At 54.3% G+C, this 15,693-nt stretch overlaps 1 long non-coding RNA gene across 3 annotated transcripts in view; it reads left to right on the top strand.

Annotated features, from left to right (window-relative positions):
* LOC139704656 (uncharacterized) overlaps nucleotides 1-14,183 on the top strand; it is a 31,886-nt gene extending 17,703 nt beyond the window's left edge. For all 3 annotated transcript variants that reach the window (XR_011706517.1, XR_011706518.1, XR_011706516.1), the window contains 2 exons: nucleotides 298-380; nucleotides 13,878-14,183. This is a non-coding gene — a long non-coding RNA (uncharacterized lncRNA). The remainder of the gene's footprint in view (nucleotides 1-297; nucleotides 381-13,877) is intronic.
* The last annotated feature ends 1,510 nt before the right edge of the window (nucleotides 14,184-15,693 follow it).

Here is a 15,693-nt window from a genome sequence, read left to right as displayed (position 1 = left end):
GTTAAAAATCCTGCACCCTTGGTAGCCCTGTAGGTGTCCGCTCGTCCCCAACTGCACGGTGGCCTTTGGTTTCTGCACAGCAGCCCTGAGCCCTAGGCTGCACCCACCGAAGGGCTCTGCACCTGCCTGTCCACCCTGCAGACAGCTGGGGGATGAGTGGGCTCCCAGGAGAGTGAGCTTCTTGAGGTTGGGGAGCCCCTACTTCAGGCCTGCGCTGTCCCCCGCTGACCCGCCGCTCTTCCTGCCACCTCTTGCTCCACGGGGTCTTGTCCATGACAGGGTGCTTTCTCCTTCTAGCTGAGACCCTCACCTGAAATCCAGCGTGGGAAAGGACCCCAGCGCCCCGGACACAGCACCCCAGCACCTTCCAGCCCTGAATCGTAAGTTGTCAGAGTATAATGAGCACATTTGTGGCCGTGTGGCCCTCAGGGGAGGGAGGGCTGCTGCCAAGAGCACTCTGCCAGGCAAGCTGGTGGCCGGCGCCTGGGGTAGGGGGTGCCCGGTGAGTGAAGCCGGGTGCCGAGCTGGGCTCGGGTTTTGAGACGAGAGCCCCCGGCCCCCTTGTGTTGTTTCTACAGCAAAAAAAAAAAAAAGATTCTATAGACAGCTTCAAGTGTGGGACCCCCAAAGAATTTCTCCTTTCTCACTCCTCTAAATGAATGGCCCTTTCATCACCGAGTCTCCCTTTGGCTCTTATGGTGCAGGGCAGACTAGGATGGAAGTGCCCTTGTGAGCCAGGGGCCCTTCACAGGGCCAAGGAGAAAATGCAGGCCCAGGGACCAGCCTCTCAATTGGGCTTCGAGCTCCAATGACCTGCGTTCACCCCCTCGAAATGTCTGGAACACATAATGGGCAGGTTTTCTGTCTTCAAAGTTTCCGGCTAAACCTCTTCAAGTTCTTTATTGTTTGGGACTGAGACACTCAGCGATGGTAATAGGGAGTTTCTTTTGTATTTGCCTTGAAAGGCCAAAATATTTGTATATTGCTACAGACAAAGCCACCTATTTAAAAGTGAACCCTGTGTCCGTCGTTTCCCACCGCGAGACTATGTACCATGTGTGTGTCTATGTACTCTGGGGTCTTGAAACAGGTTTCTCATGGGGATGGCCATTCATGGGGTCCAGGGGGGCAGAGCGGGAAGCGCCTGCCCTCCCAAGGGGGTCTGGGGAATGGGGGTTGTAACCTTGGCTCGGCCCCCAGTAGGTCTAGGATGTGAGCCCTGGGAGAATCTTAACAGTAAACTAGCATTTGTCTGTCTCTGCTGTGCATCTGCCATTCATGTGTGTCTCTGAACTGTGGGTTTGTGACTGTGGTGGCTAAGTTGCAGGAGGAAGCAGGAAGTCCTAAGAGGAGTGAGTGTTTTCAGTTTCTTGTTGGGATGTTGTCACACTGTGTAACAAGTGATTAGATGGATGAGTGAATGGAAGGGGCAAGGTGTGAGGGGACCAACAAGTGGCAGGCCAGGAAGTATGCGTGGACCATGCAACCTGCTGCCCCAAGGTCAACACATAGATCCATACAACATTGGATCCGATCCGTAAGTAGGGAGGGTCAAACACGAGCTAGTATTTGTGCAAATACACAAATGCCAAAACAAAAGAAGGAAAGAAAAAAAATGATGGAAATGTGGACAGGTGAACAGGAACAGTAGAAATGGGTGCCCCCAGGTGACAGGTGAGACGGGTCTGAGGGGGTTTGAGTCACCCAGTGCTGGGAAATGAGCTCTGCTAGATGGAAGGAGAAAAAGAAAATATAGATAAGCTACGACCCTAAGAAAAAAAATGTCACAAATGTTAAGTATAGAAACATGGATGGGCAAATCAACAAAGATATAAAAGGAGGTGATGCTGGAGTCATGGAGATTCAATACAATAAGTGTCAGGGCCGCAGTGAAACAATAAGTATCTAAATGAACCAGTCAGTGAGTGTCGAAAGAAAGGGCCTCGTGTAGTGGCACACATCTGTAATCCCCGCAGCTCAGAAGGCCGAGGCAGGAGAATCACGAGTTCAAAGCCAGCCTTGGTAACTTAGTGAGACCGTGTCTCAAATAAAAAATAAAAAGGTCTGGGGATGTGGCTTAGTGGTTAGGCACCCCTGGGTTCAGTTCCCAGTGCCAAAATAAAAAATAAACAGGATGAGGGCCTGGAGAGGGTGTTGTTGTATTTGGTTCCCGCACCCCACTGAGCACCCCAGCTCCATGGGAGTGAGAGAAGGGACAGAGAGAAGGGCCAAAAGGTTATAGCTATGAAATGGAGAAACGGGTGGGTCCATGAGAGGGGCTTGGCTTGGGCTAGGAGTCCAACTCTGAGCGCCTAATTCCACTAGTAGAAGATTACATGCAGCCTAAAGAGAAGGAAGGAAAGGAGAGGAGACGGCGCTGCATGGGCCGCGGAGGGTGTGTGCAGGTGTCCTCCTGACCCCGCCGTCCACGCAGCGCTCTGCCCTGCATCTTCCTTGCCTACTCTGATTCATGTCAAAGAATGAGAGAATGCAAGAAAGAGGGGGGAGAGGCACAAAGAAACATGGAAGGACATGTACAAATTACGTACAAATTAGCTGCAAAAGAAGAAAGAGAACGTATTTATTAACAAGTAAATAGACGCACAGAGGCAGGAGAGAAAGCCAGGCCAGGATGAAAGGCTGCGGGGACCGAGCACACTGGTTAATTGACATCAGTGCTTCTGAGACGGACAAGGACCCACCGACCAAGAGACAGTTCAAAGCGAAAATATGTCGGGGAGGACTTCAGTGGGGCCAGGGAGGTGGGCCCATTAACCGCAGATATTATGTATCCAATTACGTGCACCTGTCATCAAGAAGTGCAGAATAAGTATTTAAACAGAGAGAGAGACTGAATAGATGCACGAATGCACGAATGAATGAATGAGAAAAAAAGATCTGCGGCTGGTGGGTAGCTCAGTGGTAGGATAGCTGGTCTGCTGGGTCCCCTCCCCAGCATCGCAAAACCGACGCACACACATACGAACAAATTGTGGTCCAAATGGTCCAAGCCAGAGGCTGCGAGAAGGAATCGATGCAGGTGTTAGCACCAGATCACAAGAAAAAGAGCCAGAAAAAGGGGGAAGATGTAGGAAAAAAATTAAAATAGACACACAGAAGAGAAGGCCCTTGCTGGATAAGTACTTAAATATTATGAGTAAATGTTATTAAACGTAGAGAAAGAGTAACAGCGGAGGTTCCTCAGTAAAAGAGCAAATATCAGAAAGAACGTAGTGAGGAGTGGCTGGGCCCTGCTCGTGATTAATCCCCTCTGCACACGAGCCTCTCACAGATACAAGAATGCAAAAGGGAGAAAGAGGAGGGATGTGGAAAATTGTGACAAGATGGATGCAGGCAATGAATCCACCGATCGCATAAACAAATGCACATGAATACATGAGAGGGAGCCTCGCAAGCACAAGAAATGAGAAGGCAGCAAGAATTATGACACATTTCCCCACTGGGCCCCTGAGATAGGTAAATAAATCCTAGACCAAATCACCAGTACAAGGAATTTACGAACAAAAGAAAGCCCCACGTGGCCCGGTGTGGAGAAGGCCCTGGGAACCTCGGACGTGGCTAATCCAATTCTGTGCACCTGAGGTCCATAAATAAAAGAATAAATATTGAAGTAAAAGAGTGACAGAAAGAATGAATGGACACATGAATGACGGAATTAGAAATGGAAATGTTGGGAATAGCCCGGAAGGAGCGACCCAGGGGAGTTGGCTCATCTCCTTTGCGCACCTGAGGTCCCTAGGCATGACAGAGGCAAGAGAGAGAGTGTCAAAGAGAGAAGGAAGGGCGAGGTGGAGCCAGATGAAGGGAAAGGGAGGTAAAGGGACCAATAAAATAGGCCACCAGTACGTGGGTGTATCTGGAAGAGGGAGATCTGTTAGGGTTAGTAATGAGGTTGTCGTTAATCCTTAAGATGGATGAGATAATTCAGACCCAGACCCAGGTTCCCAGGGGGAGGGAGAAAGAGAGAAGAAGAAGAAAAAAAAAAGAAGCCAAAAAAAAAAAGGTAATAAACCAAAGTGATAAATGGGTAATTAAGAGAGAGTGCGTGAAAGGGGATTATGAGTTCACACGCATACTCCTTAAATAGATAAATACATTACACCTTCACAGAACACACGAAAAATAAAGGACCAGGCTGGTCTTAAAGAGGGCTGCACCTTCCACCACGGTAATAAAATGTGTGCAGTTGAGGCCCATCAGTGAAAGGATAAATACTTAAATGGAAAAGGTGACTGAATGCGGGGGAGAAAGATCGCAAATGCAAGTAAATACCAGGGCCGGAGAGATGCTGCTTCCGCACATCAGGTCGTGGCTGATGCAGTTAATGTTCACAGGAGACTAATAGGTAAAAGCGTTTCCCAACAAGAGTCAGGAAGGACAAATGGATGCATAAATAGAAAGCGAGGGAATGCACGAAAATTGAGAAATGGAGCTTCGTGGATCAAGGATGAGGGCGTCCTAGGTGGGTCTTGATTGGTCCGATTCTGTACACTGAGTTTATGAAAAATGAGAGACTCTAAGGAAGAGAGAAAGAAAGGGAGAAAGATGAATTAAAAGTGAGGAATAAAAATAAAATATGAATAAACAAATGGGGCTTGTGAAGAGAGGACAACCTCCATGACCCGGGGTTCTGCTGGGTTTAAAGCTGCCCCTGTGGAGGGCCATAAACAAAGAACTCGGCTCCGAGCACAGGCAGAGTGAATGATGGGGGAAGAGTGGTAGGGGTGGAGGAAGACAGGTGTGCAGAAGGAGAGAGGGCAGCAGAGACCCCCAGTTCTTGTGCCCACCAGTTCTGTTGCCTGGCCAGGTGAATGGGTGGCTGCACGAGGGATGGCTGTTGCGGTGTCCTGGCTTGATCACCTGTGGTTTCCCTGGCTGGAGGACTTGGCTCAGGAGGGCCTGGCCTTGGGTGCGGTGCCATGTGTCGGTTGTGTGGGCCATTTCGCTTCCTCATCTTGTCCTGGGTTTCCTTGAGTGGTCTTGCGATGGCCTCAGCTCCCCCTACATGGGCTGGGGACGGGGGCACATGCTTGTCTCTGCCCACTGTTCCATTTGCAATCCTGGGTAGGCAGGAAGGGTTTCTCAGGCCCTGGGCCCTGCAGAAAGTTGCAAGAACAAGGGGTGTTAAGCCCAGGAGGCATCTTGGCCCCTCCCTGGGCAGGGGTCACCTGTGAGCTCCCTGTGGGGGAGGCTTTGCCCACCAGGGGGCAGCAGAGGTAGGGAGCCGGAGGCCCTGGGTGGAGCTTGGGCTGTCCTGGCTGTGACTGCTGGCCACCACCAGGGGCTCACACAGGAGAAGCCAAGGGAGTGTCCAGGCACATCTGAGGAGGGTGGCCCAGTAGCCCAGGGAACCAGGAGCCCTGGGAGAAGCACCAGGACTTTGTTCTTGCGACTCTGCAGTGTGCCAGCAGGGCACCTCCCTTCTCAACCCTCAGCCCACGTGTGCAGACACGGTCCTGGGTCCTGGGCCCAGACGTGGCATTCCTGGAGCCTGTTTCAAGGCCTTTCTTTTCGGCGATTTATCCTGTACTCTGTTCTCTGGTGGAAAGTGTCTTTGCACTCTGTGTTGAAACTGCCTTCTCAGGCTCATCCCCGGGGCTGCGGGGGACACCTGGAGAATCGTCTGTCCTGACATATCCCCCCAGGGAGTCCCCTTTCTCTGTAGTGGACAAGATCTGTGCACTCATGTGATGTGCCTGGATTTGTCTGCAGAAAGAAGGACCAAAATCCCCTTGACTTGCCAATTCATATTTGGGTCATTAGAAACTTTCTTACCAAGTGCCCAGAGCAAGCAGAGATTACCTTAGCTGGACCCAGGGAGCACGTGTACACCAGGGGAGCGGGGAGGAGCCACATGGCTGGTGGCAGGTGGGCTCCAGAGGGTTTGTAGAGCGGTGGGAAAGGGCCTGGCGTAGTCCAGTGGCGGGAGGTCTGAGCGAGGGGGTGGCGTGGGGCACGGGCAAAGCTTGAGGCAGGTAGATGGGTGAAGACGTTCAGAAGAGGGGTGAGGAAGATGAGGGACTTCTCAGCTCCTAGCACAGGCCCTGATGGATGACAACGGTCTTTAGAACATGGAGGACATGGAATTCACGTGTCAGAAGCCACCTTCTGTGCCCCCAGCACCACGTGTCTGGGCCACGTGAGCAGCTCGCGTGGCCCTGACGTGGGGCTAGGGCCGCAGGGGTCTGCTGGCCTCCTCTTTCAGAATCTGGGGGCTCTGGTCTCTACCTCGACTGGCTGGAACCTGGAGGTGCACCTATCATTCTAGGACACCTGCTGAATGGGTTTCTGAAGATCTCCAGACGAGCCCAGGTGTCACTGTGGGATGGGGAACAGGTGGGAGGGGCTCAGGACAGGAAGAAACCAGGGGGTCTTTGGTGTGAACCCTCGTTCATGTATTTAGAAGCCAGCGGAGGCTCAGAAGACTGCAAGTTTGGGGTGCAGAGGGAAGCAGGAGGGGGGGCCACAGCTGTGCACCAGGAGGAGATGGGAAGGACAGGGGCTAGGGCAGGGGCAGGTCTCTAGGAGAGCTGGCTGTTCACATTGTTAAAAAAGGGACTCTTTTTTTTTTTGGTACCAGGGATTGAGCCACACCCCCTGCCCTGTTTTATATTTTAAGTTGCTTAGGGCCTCACAAAGATGCTAAGGCTGGCTTTGAACTTGTGATCCTTCTGCCTCAGCCCCTGGAGTCACTGGGATTACAAGTGTGGCCACTGTATCTGGGCTGTCCAAGGGGCCCTGAGGGGCCATTCTGAGTGGACACCATGGACATACTTAACCCCTAGGGGTGGGTGGGAGCCCATAGGGCCTTTGACTCCCTAGTTTTAAATCCTGGATTTCAAAGTTGGCAGGGCTCAGAGACCAGGGTGGAGTGATCTGCACGTGCTCTCTGGGCCAGGATCCTGGGCCTCTTGCATGATCAGGGCTGGTTTCAACTTTATAAAGCAGGGAAAAATTTGTCCTGATTGACATTTGCGTGCACCCCACCCATGACTTTCCCTGGTGACGTCAGGGGCTGCTACTCTCCTTGGTCTCCCCCTGTGACTCCCAGTCCCTCCTTGGGACAGGTGCGCCGAGTTACTGATGTTCCTAGTGTGCAGCTGTGGATGGCATGTGACCCAGAGGGAGGGAACCACGGCTCAACCCCTCTGTCCCCTCTCATGCCATGCTTTCTTTTTGCTCTTCAGATTCATGTCTGATGGCCACACTTTTTTTTTAAATGAACATTTTTTTATGAGCATGCGTCCTTTAAACCAACCTGATTGCCACTGTTCACCACACACTCTCCCCCACTGCGTCCTGTCTGTACCCCTCCCTATTCTGCCATCCACACTTTTCTTTGTTCATCAGCTTCATGACCTCCCTGCAATGGACCCCTTTGAGTGGCTGTGGTGTCATTTGTAAATCCACCCTGCTTTTGTCATGCATAAATCATCTCTTTTTTTTTTAATCTTGCAAATTATGTCACAACTAACAGCTGAGCACACCCACTTTTTTTGTTCATCCTTGTGAAGCACCTTCTCACCCCCAGAAATTATCATTGCTTCATTAACTGTCAGCGTCTCCTGCTAGACTGTGAGCCCCTTAAGGGCAAGGAGCTTGTTGAATTGATCTTTGTGTCTCCAGTGCCCGACAGGTAGACTCTAAATAGACGTTGGATGAGCGGGTGGAAATGTGGTGGAAATTCGGGTGAGCGAGTGGGTGATTGGCAGGTAGGAGAGGATGGAGGATGTGCGCTTGGGTGGATCAGTGAATGAACGGATGAGTTTTCTATGGTGGAGCTATTTGAATGAGAGCCTAGGGATTTTTGTGTGAATATTGATTACTTTTAGAAGGCTTCCGGCGAGTTACAATGTTTAGCAATGTATTAGCATTTTCTAAAGGTATCTGCTGGGTTTTCTCTGTTAAGAAGTGCTTTGGTATCGTTTTAACTTGCTCTGAATACTAATGACGGTTTTCTACCTATGCTTATTAACAACCTGTATCTTCTCTTCTGTGAACTGTTTGTCCAAGTCCATTGGGTCATGGCTTTCTGAAGAGACAGGTCAAGGGTGTCCTGTGGGTGTAGGGAGCCTCTCTGTCACTGGAGGTGTCCAAGGAGTTTCCAGGCAAGGCGCAGGGTAGTTTTAGGGAGTTCCCATCATGATGTGGGGCGGCCAAGCTGGCCTCTCAGGTCAGTTTGACTTTAGGAATTACTTTCCCCTGAAAAATGGGTGGTGGGGACAGGGACACCTTTCTCTGGTGGGTGGGGACATACAAAATTGCATTCCCTAAATGTGCTGTGCCCATCGTGGCTTGTCAACTCTGGTCTCACCCTCTGGAGCTCTGTGGGTGGGCAGTAGTACCTTTCTGACTCCCCTGGGGTCTAGGTGACATGCCCAGTACCTTGTACAGTCAGGGTGGGCTTTTGTACCTGCCCAGTAACCTCCCCTGTTGTTCCTCCAGCGGGGCCTCTTTCCCCTTAGAGAGTTGGGTTCCCATGTCCTGTGACGTGCCAGCCAACATCCCTGAGTCCTGGCCCGCACAGTTGGCATCCCTGGTGGCATCGGGGTTCTAAGTTCTAGGTCAGAACTGGTAGAGAATCTTCTTCGATTCCCCCCAGGTACGATTCTATCCCCTAATCTGAGGAGTGCCATGGACCTTACACTCTCCTGGATATCCCCTGGCCTCCTACCTCAAAGTTAGCCAGGGTCATGGCCACCTGGGGAGGGCACAGGACCTGAGGAGGGCTTTCCTCCAACCCCCTGTCCCCAGCAGAGAGCCACTGCCACCTGCCCCTCTACTATAGCACTCAGCGCCGTCTGCCTGCGTCTGAACCCTCACCCATGTGTACCTTGGCATCAAAGCTTGGGAGGCCAGGGCGACTCTCACCATGACCTCCACCCACTGCCCCTCCATGCCTTCGGCCTGTGTGTCTCGGCTGGTGCTTTGGCCTTCCCCCTCCTGAGAGCAGAGCCTTTCCCTGTGGGGCGGGCCGTGCCGTGCCATGGGCTGTGGTCATGACGCCAACACCCTTCTTCGTACCTTCCCCCTTGGGGTCACTGCTCTGAGCACGTCCCGGCTGGGTCTCATCCTCCACGGTCACTCCCATGGCCTCTTCCCATGGTGCTTTTCCATGCATCACACACTGCGACTGTGGTCCAGGGTCAGGGTCTAGAGTGGCGCAGGGGCTGAGCCCTCCCGACCCAAATGGAGATGGTCCCCTCCACCCCGGGCCTCTCCTTGCCTGGCGCATGGTCCCTGCCATGAGCTTTGCCTCCAGCCTGTGGCTTATTACACCAGATGGCAGTGGTTGTAACTCATCCGTCATTACTTCATCCCTCCATCCAGCACTCACACTCAGTGAACATGTTAAAAAACCAGCTGGTGCTATACTAGAGTCGGCTCCCGAGGTCTCGAGAGAGAAGGTGCCATATCTGTGTGTCCGAAACCAGGCAACCTCTTGATTCATCTCAGACTTCTGGATCTGAGCTCTGTCTGGAGGTCGATTGTTCTCTACAGCTTGTTCCTTACAAAACTAGGCTGATTAGTAATCAGCAGACTGTTCCCCGAGTCTGTTTCCTAAGAGGCCAGAGGGAGAGCTGAGGCCTGCTGTGGGCACTGGTGCAGGCATTTAAGGCACTAAGAAGCTCTGATCTTTGGCATCGGCCTCTGAGAGCTCTTCCTGCCCGTTCTGAGATTAGCTAATGCTCACCTCCATTTGGAAAAAATGACAGGAGTATTGTTCCTGTAGGAGGCTGGGATCGTGCTGTAGGCAGGGGTCCACACAGAGCAGTCTGTTGGCAGCCCTGGGCACACGAGGCACAGGCCCTTATCACATCCTGAACTTAGCCCCCAGTGTCGGGCACTTCTCAGTCAGTGCGCCCTCTGCTCCCACCAGCTGGGGGGAGCGCAAGGCTTGGGGCCACACCTAAGACTGAGCATGACTCCTTGCATTGGGGACGAGCGGAAGCGTGGGAAGCCAGGACCCCGGAGCTGGACAAATTGTGTGGTTTAAACTTTCTGTGAGAGTCTGAGTCTTGTGGGGGACCATGGTACCCACCTCGCAGGGCTGTTGTGAGGACCTGTGTAACTGCAGTTGTGATTGTGATTCTGGAAGGGTGGTCTGCATGCCCCCGGGGATATGCCAGAGGAGGGGGGAGGGGGCGTCTCATTCTGGCAGCTTAGTTTAGTAGGCAATTATCATTTTCACCCTGCAGGGCCTATTGGGGGTACAGTGCTACATTTGTATGACATTTTAAGGTGAAATAGGAGTGATTTTGATGGGAACTTTCAGGCCAGGGGCTGGGGGCTCTGGGTGGTACCTCTGGCTCCCCGGGGGTGTGCATTCACGCCCACCTCTGTGAAGGGTGGGAAGGGTCTGGCTGTGCTTTCTGGTTGCTTGAGCTGTGCCTCTGCGTCTGGCCTGTGGTCAGCACCTCCTTATGTCCTTCTCCAAAAGCCCCTCCCCAGGTGCCCTAGGCACTGGGCAGCCTCTTGCCCTTCACTCTGTGCCTTTCCCCTCTGGCAACATTTGGGCTCAAAGGCCAGCCGTCGGGGTGCCTGACGCAGAGCCTGGCCAGTGGCAGGGCTCCCCTTCCCTCGTTGAGTGGATGGACAGCTAACGAAGCTGTAACCAATCCCAGGTGGCGGATGTTTATAACCTCTACTGTATTTTGCTCTTAATTAACCTGTTTACAATTGTTACATTGTATCTTGCCGACTTTTGTCCGCCGCGTGTTGTTTGAAAACCAGGATTCTTGTTTCAGCTATCATGCAATGAAACTTGAGCTGTTAGCTGTCTGAAAGGAGTCTGTGTTTTATGTTAGAAAGAGCCCAGATGTTGGAAGCTGGCAGGTCTCAGGGCCACTGAAGTCCCTGTGTAGCATTGATTCTGTCAGCTTTGCCCCTCTGACCCTGGGTCTCCTTTTCTCCAAGGCGTGTGTCAGGAGAAAGCCTACCTCACAGGGTTGTTGTGAGGGCCACGGGCCTGGTGCTCTGAGACCGTGCTGTGCGCAGGCTGGCTTTCATCAGGAAGGGTCACATGCTGAGGGTGGCCTCGAGAGGCCCAGCGATGCCTTCATTAGTTGTAGGTGAATAAAAAGTCAGCATCGGCCTCGGGGCCTTAGGCTGTATTTCCAACAGTTGACGGCCGTGCGGGCGACCAGTGTTTTAGCCACATGGGCCAGAGTAAATGTTTGATTGAGTGATGGCTCTTCCCTCTCCTGCTCTCCCTCCTGGGCTGCTGCCGTAGGTGCAGGCTGGCTGGCCACTCTGCTTCGGCTGCCGCGAGAGGACTGTCTGCTGGGTGCCCCCTCTGCAAACACCTGTGTGTGCCCCCTGGCTTAGCTGGTTAGGGAGGGATAGTGGGGGCACCTTAGAGAGGACGAGGAGCTTTGGTGGCATCTCTGGGGGGCCAAAGATCTTGTCCTTTAGTGGAAAGGCCTGTGTTTCTAACCTTCTACAGTCCTTTCCTGTAAAGGATTCAGTCTCTAGCACCCTACATAGCCTGCCACCAAGCTCAGGACTTCCACACACTTCTCCCTCCTGCCCCTGGGGTGTGGGCCCATTTTATTGGTGAGCAAACTGAGAGCCAGGGACAGCTGGGTGTCTGAGCTAGGACCCAACAGCCTCGTGTGAAGAGCTCTTTTGATGTCTCTGAACGTGGCCTCCCGGTTCCTCTGTCTCACTCTGCCCACCCCCAGCAAGTGTGCCCGCATCCCTGTCCCCGTGGTGTGCCTGTCCCTGGCACAGTGACGTGGGAGGGGTACGGAGGCCATGGCCCTCCAGGAAGCCTGGTTAGACATGGAGAGGGGGCCACTGCCCCCAGGGGCCTCTCGGCCTCCCTGTTGAATTCCCGCCCCGGCCCCCTTCACAGGACCCTCCCTCTCCCTCCTTTCGCCTCTGGCTTTCTTGGCCTTGGTGGTCAGCCTGGCCTCCTTCGTGGCCCTTGGTCTTGTCAGCCTGGCCTCCTCTGGCAGAAGCCTGGGCTCCTGTGGTTACGTCTGTCCTCCGCGCTGTTGTCCCTCTGTGCCCGCCGTGCCCCCACCGGGGGGCTGAGTGTGCCCTTGTGGTGCAGCCTTCGGAGTCTGCACCCTGTCCTCCCCTGTCCTCGGTGACGGAGGCCTTGCCTCTGTGCTCCCAAGAGTCCCCCAGTAGGAACAGGTAGTCAGGTCCCTCTTCCCAGGAGCTTTGTCTGTGTATAGGTGTCTGTTCCAACAGGCTTGGGCTCCCTGCAGGCCAGGCCTGTGTGCCACCCAGGGTGGGACACTGTCAGGTACCTCCTGTCCCCTTGAGATGAGCAGGTGGGAGATCAGGGGCTCAGAGAGGTCAGAGGTAAGTGTGTGACCCGACCCCACCCCGCCGAGGCCGCATCTCCAACCCTGCAGCCCTGCTTTCTGCGCTGAGAGGTGCTTAATGGTTGCTCACTGACAGGAGGGCAGGTCTGAATGTGTGTGAAGAGTGGCACGGACCGAATGGCTGAGGCACATGACTTTGTTTAAGAGGAAGAGGTCTGTTTTCTGGGCAGAGACTCAGCAGAAGCCCTCAGGGTCTCTGCTTGAGGCCTCAGCCTGGGGGAGCTGGTAGCCCCTTGAGGTCTCTCCTGTTGGAAATATGATTTTGGAAATATTCGTATCTAGAATAAAATCTCATCTGACCTGAAATGTCCTGGTTAGTGTCGTGGCCTGAGTGATTCTGACGTGACACTTGCCGAGTGCCAGGTTGTAGGGCCCACTTGGCCATGCCTGTATCCTCTCTGACCCATTGGAAACCTTTGCCCTGGCAAAGGGAAGCTCTTCCACCTGAAAAGTCTTTGTCCCCACCACTGGTGACAATCAGCTTTGTCTTGTGAGACCTATGCCAAGTTTGGGTAGCCAGCCATCCCAGATGGGGAGGGTAGAAGTGATTGGACCCCAGACCTTGATTTCTTTTCTCTGTGCAGGGGCACGTGCCTGGGTGGGGCTCCTGGGGTCTTGTCCATTGGGCTCTGGTCCTTGGGTTTCATTTGCCAGCTGAGTGCTCTTGGGCAGGTTCCTTGGACTGTCCTGAGCCTTATTTGCCCACCTGTGGAAGTGGCACTGGAGGGCCATTCCTGCTCAGGGGAAGGCGGTGAGCTCCAAGAGCACCAGGTCTGCGCCATGTTGTACACCACCCTTGGGCTTGGGAGAACCAGGGTCTAGGTTTGAGGCCCCCCTAGCTATGTGGTTTTGAGTGTGTTTGCTCATCTGTAACATGGAAATTGTCACACCTATGTGGCACTGTTATTGTAGGCTTCAGTGAAATTGTGAAATAATGCTGTGTTACCTGGCACATAGGTGCCTTCAGCCTTGTCGTCCTGGGGCGCCTGGCTCTGAGGACCTGGCCACAGCACCCTGCCATCTGTGGGTGTGTGGAAAAGCTTGCTGTATACCCGGAAACTCTGCTGGTCCACATGGTGCAATAATGGGGGGCTGGGGAGCAGCACCTGGCCAGCTCTGGGGAGACAGAGATGGAGGAAAGAGTTTTTCTTTTAAACAGCGGGATGCAACAGGTTAGGAGGGAGAGGTGGAGGCAGAAGTGGGAGGATCATGGAGAAGTCTTAGAAGGCCCCACAGGAGGGCTGAGGACTGTGGGAGGCTGAGCAGGTAACATGTTGGGTGGCAGAACCACCGGGCACAGCTTTGAGGAAAGCTGAGAGGTCCTGATTCTGGGCTAGCGAGCACAGCAGCTGGTGGCTGGGTGCTGCCCCTACCCCCATGGCTGCCCAGAAGTGGGGCCTTCTCCCCATGTGGCCAGGCGTCCTCTCCTGCCTCCCCGAGCCTGCCTGTCTGCATGAGAACTGTGTCAGCCGGTGGGACTGGGAACAGGTAGACTTCATCTGCACCTGTCTCTCTCAGCCTCCACAGCCACGGGGACGCCCTGCACACCTTCCCACGGGACAGGCCGGACCACGACTCTGGACCGGGGCCTCCCCTTGAGTAGAGACCCACTCTGTGACTGATGGACTGCACTGACCTGGGGGTCACGCACGTGGGCTTGACCCCCAGTCACTCCCCACGAACCCTGAGACTTGGGGGAACTGCTGAGCTTCCAGTGTCCACATGTGAAGTGGGCTGGGACACCTACCTCACAGGGCTGTTGTGAGGCTCTGCATGATGTGGTTCAGAAGCACAGGGCTTGCCACGCCCCCGTGCGCTCAATAAATGCCTCTTGTCTTCACAAAGGCGGTGGTGGATGTTCTGCTGATATGAGCAGGGGTGACTGTCAGGCAGTCTGTGGGCTTTCTTTGCAGCCTGGTGGGGGAGGGCAGGGAGCCGGCTCCAATTCCAGAACAGGCTTGTGTCCTGCCCAAGGGCGACAGGAGGCACTGAAGCAAAGCAGGCCTCACAGAGGTCTCGAGCTTGGGGCTTTCAGAGGATTCACCCTTGTCAGGACCCCCTTCTTCTCACGCTCTTAGCAAGCCAGGTTTCTAGAATGGACTGCAGCCGGAGGTGGAGGAGTCTGACTTTGGAGCCCAGAGGGCTCATTGTTCAGGTCTCTGGATCCCCGGAGAAGATTCTTCTCCATTGCGATGACTCCTCTTCCTCCTTCTGTGTTCCCCAGGGCCAACCTGATGGGATCCTGGGCCAATATTCATTCTACAAAATGGCTCCTGCACAGGGCTCTGTGTGGGTCACAGAGGAAGAGCCTCTCATTCGCCCCTGACAAGCCAGCAGGCATGTTGGCTGAGCTTGGGGAGGTGAGCCTGTCACCACCACCTGAGTCCCATGTAGCTGGGGCTGAGTGGGAGCAGAGGGAGCAGGGGGAGGGGGCACTGGACGTGACCAGGTAGAGCCTGGCTTTGCTGGAGCAGACGACACGGACACCTGCCCAGTCAGGAGGGAGAGGCTGCCCACCGTTGCCACCAACAACACCGCTGCCACCACGGCCACCGCTGCCACCATGGCCACTGCTGTCACCAGCACCGATACCACTACCACCACCGCCACCACCATGGCCACCACCACACTGCTGCTACCACTGTTGCCACCATCATCTCCCACCCCGTTCCCCTCCTCCTCTTCCTTCAGCCTCTTCCTCTTCCTCTTCTTCCTTTTCCTCATTCCTCCTCCTTTCTTCCCTTCTCCCTCTTCTCTTTCTTCTACCGTCTCCCTCATTTCTCTTTTACTTCCTTCCCCTTCTTTTTATTTGTCTTCTTTCTCTCTCCTCTTCCTTCCTCCTCCTTTCTCAATCCCCTCCTCCTCCTCCTCTTCCCTCCTCCCCTCCTCCTCCTCTTCCCTCCTCCCCTCCTCCTCCTCTTCCCTCCTCCCCTCCTCCTCCTCTTCCCTCCTCACCTCCTCCTCCTCTTCCCTCCTCTCCTCCTCCTCCTCTTCCCTCCTCCCCTCCTCCTCCTCTTCCCTCCTCCCCTCCTCCTCCTCTTCCCTCCTCCTCCTCCTCCTCCTCTTCCCTCCTCTCCTCCTCCTCCTCTTCCCTCCTTTCCCTCCTCCTCCTCCTCTTCCCTCCTCCCCTCCTCCTCCTCCTCTTCCCTCCTCCCCTCCTCCTCCTCTTCCCTCCTCTCCTCCTCCTCCTCCTCTTCCCTCCTCCCCTCCTACTCCTCTTCCCTCCTCTCCTCCTCCTCCTCTTCCCTCCTTTCCCTCCTCCTCCTCCTCTTCCCTCCTCCCCTCCTCCTCCTCTTCCCTCCTTTCCCTCCTCCTCCTCCTCTTCCCTCCTTTC

The sequence above is a fragment of the Marmota flaviventris genome, chromosome 2, assembly GCF_047511675.1.
Source record: "Marmota flaviventris isolate mMarFla1 chromosome 2, mMarFla1.hap1, whole genome shotgun sequence".
Lineage (NCBI taxonomy): Eukaryota > Metazoa > Chordata > Mammalia > Rodentia > Sciuridae > Marmota > Marmota flaviventris.
This window is presented reverse-complemented; position numbering and strand designations above follow the sequence as displayed.